The sequence below is a fragment of the Lycium ferocissimum genome, chromosome 4 (genome assembly GCF_029784015.1).
Source record: "Lycium ferocissimum isolate CSIRO_LF1 chromosome 4, AGI_CSIRO_Lferr_CH_V1, whole genome shotgun sequence".
NCBI lineage: Eukaryota > Viridiplantae > Streptophyta > Magnoliopsida > Solanales > Solanaceae > Lycium > Lycium ferocissimum.
The window spans coordinates 47,739,647-47,745,760 of record NC_081345.1 but is presented as its reverse complement, the minus strand read 5'-3'; positions in this window follow the sequence as shown (position 1 = coordinate 47,745,760).

Sequence of the window (6,114 nt, the reverse complement as noted above, 5' to 3'; positions counted from 1 at the left end):
GACACTTCGGTGTGTCGGTAAAACCTTTGGTCGGTAGGAACCCTATTTTAGTATAATTGTAATAGTTATTTATGATGAATTTGTAATTATGGTAAATAGGATTTTAGTTATTTTAGAATAGGGTCACCTTATTAGACTAGGGCAAGGAGAAACCTTACTTATATATAAGGAGGTCATTATAATGAATGAAAGGCAGAAAGAATTCTCCCATTATTTTGTCTCTCTAAATTTCCGTCCCTATCTTGAATTTAACAATACTCTTTAATTTCAACTTTCGACATAGCATGTATAGGACCACAAGATTAAAGAACATTTCAGTACATTCTACATACCTTTGATTTAAGACTATAAGATTCAAAAGTCTTTCTTACTTTCTTAAATTTTGTATCAAGTCAAAATCAGACAAACAAATTGAAACGAAAGAATTGTGTTGATATATTCAGGGACGGATTTACTAAAGGCCGAAGGAGTGCCACGCCACCCGCAAGCTTCGGAAAAAACTCTATGTATATATGTATGTATCCACATGGAATCGTATGAATAAATCAATTTGCACTCGCAGCAACAAATGTTGTGATGGTTCCAATGGCAAGGAGCGAAAGTCGAATCCCTGGAGATGAGGGTTCCAGCCCAGTTCAACTACACTAAAACTGAATAGACAGCACTGCACAACACACCTACACCGCTAACGAGTAATGGGTATAATTGATGTCTTTTAACATAGAAATTATATTAACTCCCTTATTTGTTTTAACCTACCTTTGTTATTTTAAATTAAAATAGTTACATGAGGGTCGCTTATTAATTTCATATATTTGATTCGTAAAAAGTTCCTACAGGTTAGAATTAAAAATTACGGGTAAAAGAAAAATTAATGATTTTAAATGCAATAAAAATCGATTTATTTCAAAGAAGCTTAATACGGTAAAAGTCATCTGCACCATTTGAACCATAATATGACGTATTTTTTGTATAATTCATCATATTGCAAATAAAAGAAGTTGAATAATCAAAAGGACCGTATGAGAGAAAGAGAAGATAATTATTTGAAATTTTACATAGTTTCATTTCATTAAAAAAAAATTATATATGAGTGTAAAAGATATAAAATAAAAGTAATGTTAATAGGAGTTGCAAAAATTTATGGAACTTAAGGATTTTTCTTATCAATGTTAGTGAGTGCGTTTCTAAAATTATCTCACTAACTACGAATAAGATGTTTGTTAATTTAATCTAAGTCTCTTAATCTAAAACAAGATAAATGTCAATCATCCAACTATACACTTGAAAAAATTAAAAAAAATGTATAATGGAGAGGAGCCGAATTGTAAGCTTTCTATTCTCCTTCCTTTTATTTTCATTTCTTTAATTCCTCTTAACTTGCTTTTAATTATTATTATTGACCATCTCTATTTATTAATTCTTGACTTTTTTTAATCTCTTCTTAGTTATTTGCATAATTTAAAAAGTTAAAGTATCATAAGTTTTCTAGTCCAAACATCTTCTCTCTCCCTTTGGAACAAAATCTTTGTTATGCCGAGTTGCCATAATTATTACGTATTTTGGTTTAACTGATTTGTCTAAATTGAAAAGACAATAATCCGATCCGAAGCCCAATGTCGATTGAACCGATCAAAGATTTATTCTATTTGGATTTAAAGAAACGTGACACCCAAAATCCCATATCCTGGATCCACCTCTGGATATATTAAGCATACTTAAATTTTATCTTTGCCAAGTCACTGTTTTGACGAACGTTAAAAGTAAACTTAGTTTTATTGGTGTTTTCTTTCCCTCCTACTAAATTGAACACGAGGAGAAATAGTTAAGAGCCCACATGGATAACGAAAATAATGATATTTCCTTTTTATCACAATGAATTCAAGAAGAGTGTTTTTGCCCACACCCTTAATACCCAAAAGGTCAGAAGAAATTGGTACGATGCTTTATACACCACATAAATGCCTGACATCTATTAAGAGGAGAGATAGATAAAGGAAATATCTTTTCTTATTTTGGTTAAGAATGGTTTAGCTGTATACACCACATAAATGCCTGACATCTATTAAGAGGAGAGATAGATAAAAGAAATATCTATTCTTGTTTTGGTTATTAAGAATGGTTTAGTTGTATAGCATTTTCACCTTCCATTTTCAAGCATTTTTCCCATCAATAAGTTAGCTGAGTTCGAGTCATGAAATCGATTATTGATGTTTTGTTAGGATAAGCTACCTACAAATTACTTCTTCTTGGCATGTGGCCTTTCCTGAACCATGCGCGAATGTAGAACGTTTTGTGCAATAGACTATCGGTTTAGTCATTTCAAAAGAAAGATGAAAGCTTTGGAGCAACGATAAAGTTGAATTTATGTGACTTATAGGTCACAGATTCGAGTTGTAGAATTACATTGATGCTTGAGTCTGGATAAACTATTTACATTACACACCATTGGGGTGCGGGCTTTCCTAAACCATTAGTTCATGCGCGATGCTTCATGCTTCGGGTTGCCGTTTTAATCATTTCAAAAGAGAAAAAAAAGCCTACGACTACCTATAACCTACTTTGAATTGTGTCGTCTAACTTTGCATAAAAATTAGGAGGGTGTTTGGACCAAAAAAAAAATCTTGTTTGGTTATCCATCAGACTACGTTTTTAGTTAGTTTTTTTAAGATTAGCTTGACCTAAATTTCAATTTTTTTCAAGTAAAATGCACATCCGAACACAACTTCAACTTTCAAATACCATTTTTAACTTCAACTTTAAAAACTCTTTTTGTTTAAGTTTCAACTAAAGTTATGTCCAAACACCTACTTATTTTTAATAGAATCAAACTCAAAATTTATATTTATTTGATCATTTCTCAAGTTCAATTAAGTTGTACCGAATTGATCGGTTTCGGTTGGTACAAATTTTGTCAGGATAAGTTGGGACTATTGTTGATTGTTTTGGTAAAGAAAGAACAAAGCTCATTTTGGTTAAAGAGAATATGGACTAGGAAGTTTACCCTCACCATATATTGTGAGATCTAGAATTTTTCAACTAGTATTGTTAAGGGAAAATTGTATCTGCTTTGAAGATTATGGATAGACATTGTGCAAATATAAATCATCTCATTAAAAGTAAAATAAAAAATTTAAATTTATATTATTTTTAAATAAGAAAATATGATATTCTTTTTGCGACATACTAAAAGAGAAGTATAACAGATAAATTGGAGAAAAGGGAGTAGTTACAATCGTAGCTATTTTCTAATTTTTACTCACTCCGACTCAAATTATCTGTCCTGAATTCTAAAAATAGTTGTCACAAATTGTTTGTTTTAGAAGTTTAAGACAGAATTAATTACTCCCTCTGTTTCAATATATTTATCTAGCTTTGACTTGGCACAGAGTTTTAAAAGTAAAGAAAACTTTTGAATCTTGTGTTGTTAGTTAAAAATATGCAGAATGTGCCAAAATGTCGTTTAACCTTGTGATCTTAAATATGCCATGTGAAAAGTTGGAATGAGAAAAGTTGTCAAAAAGAGAAAGAGACATTATTTTTTAAACGGACAAAAAAGAAAAGTAAGACAAACAAATTAAATCGGAGGGTGTATTTTTTCCTATTTCAACCTTGATAGTTATTATTCTTGAAGATTACAAACACCTCAATTATAGGGTGATGTTATGATTGTTCAAATGAATGAAGAGTAAAATAGCTAAAACCTCCTCCTAAATAATGTTTCTTAATAGATGTGTAATACCACGACTGATAATTTGAGATGGAAGGAGTATTTGATAAGGGAAAGTTGCAGCTTCTTTGAAGAAATACGTTTGCTTCCTCAATAAATAGGAAAAGTGGATCTATGAAAAATTCAACTATTACCCTTCATGGAATTCACAATCTAGTGAGTGGATTGCACTTGCAGCTGATAAATTATGTGGTACTTAAAATGCAGTCCCATATATTCAATTAACAAAATCCTCTATATCTCTCCAACATAGGTTAATGAAGGGAGATCCCTTTTTTTGTTTTGCCGACAAGCGAGAAAAAAAATATTTTCTTGCACACAATATTTACACTAAATTATAATAACTTATTACGCTTATATGACAAAATGATGTGACAATGTATACTAATTAAAGATGGTAAATTGATAAAATTTTATGTACATATCAATGTCATGCGTGTACTACTAGGCAAGCACACCAAGGTGTGGGGTATAGCATTAAGAAGAATTATCCATAATAGGGACCATGCACTTACTCTTGCTAAAGCACTGGTTTCAGGTACACTATGCTCAATAGTAATTCATTGACTAGAATACTCTAGGCCCTATCGTTTAAGTGCATGTGTATCCTATTTTGAGATCACCATTTAAATCATATCCCTATTTTGAGACCACCATTTAAATCATATCCTTATTTTGGGACCACCATTTAAATCATACTCGTAATGTAAAAAATCCAAGTCTACCTCTTTCGGGATAACTTCACATATACAAGCTTGAAGTTGCAAAATTATTGTCCGAAGTTGAGAGGGAAGTCACATACATGAGTGAACTTTAGACACATATGACTGAATTTTTTGCATGAACTCAAGCCGGAAGTTTAGGTATTTCTACAAGAATGCGAATTTCAACAATCCAACACGATTCAACGCCCTACTCCAAATGAGCTCAAATTTGAAACATAAATAAAGAACAAATCTGAATCATCAATTTATCGAAATAACAACGAAATTTAACAAGCTCATTTTACAATTATGGTGATTTGGTAGTGTTTTCATGCTTTTCCAACAAAAACTCACTTAGATTTAAACTCAATTTTCATATTTGAAATTCAAACCCACTTCATCGAGCTTCTTCAAAGCATTGTACTTCAATTGATATAGGTACAAAAAACACTATTGTACATCAACTAAGAAGTGAAATTTTTACCACTCTGACGCCCCACTCCCCTCCGCTAGGTAATGTTTATATAGTTCAAATCGAGAACCATATATACAGAAAAAAATCATAATTCCTAGCGAACACGCTGCGTAAATACCACATTTTCCCCAGCCTAGAGGCAAATTAGGGTAAAGAATATCCCCCATCATGTCTTATCGTCCAGTAAATTCCAAATATGTGACCCACCACATCTCCGTCAACCCCTGCCCCCACGCACCCCAGGAGTAGTCGCAATGAGAAGAAGAAGAAGAAAGAAGAAGAAGAAGAAGAAGAAACAAATCCATAAATATCCAAGTAGCTATTCAGGATGAAGCAAATGATAAATCCAGAAAGACTTGCAAGTGGTCTGTAAATCAATTTCAGGTGGTCACTGTCTAGAACAAAGCACATCTTTTTTTCATGTAAGGCAGAGGAATCAACTAAACATTGTCCCCTACCACAAAAAACTAAAGAGATAAGACATACCAAAATCTATATTCCCTTTGTCCAAATTTATGTGATACACTTTTTCTTTTTAGTCTGTCCCAAAAAAAATGATACATTTTTACATTTAGAAATAATTTAACTTGAAACTTTCCCTTTTACCCTTAAACGATTTACAACCATATAAATATTTATGGCTTTTTTTAGACCACGAGTTTCAAAAGTCTACCTTTCTTTGTTAAACTTCATACCTAGTCAAACTATACCACATAAATTGAGAAGGAGGGAGTACTAAATACCAAAATATATATGGGGAATGAATTTCCCCATATATTCTGCACTTTATTTGGAGGTAATACTTCCAAATTATCATGCAGCAAGACTTCAATATCCAGCAGAATCTGCTTAGGACCAATTGTAGCTTCTTTGAACATATCATAGGTTAGTGAAGGCAGATCCTTTTTTCACTTTTGCCGACAAGCAACGAGCTTTGTTGGGAGAAAATACTTACCCGCACCCAATGTTTACACCAAGCTATAATAACTTTTTACAATTATATGATAAAATGATGTGAGAACGATTAACGATAGTCAATTGATAAAACTTTATCTACAAATTCATGTCATGCATTTACTAGTGTAAGCACAACTTTATGTGGGGTAGCAATAATAAGAAAGAAGGAGCATTCATATCAGGGACCATGCACAGAAAGCAATAGTTTCAGGACCATTGGGCTCAATTGTAACTCATTTACTAGCAAA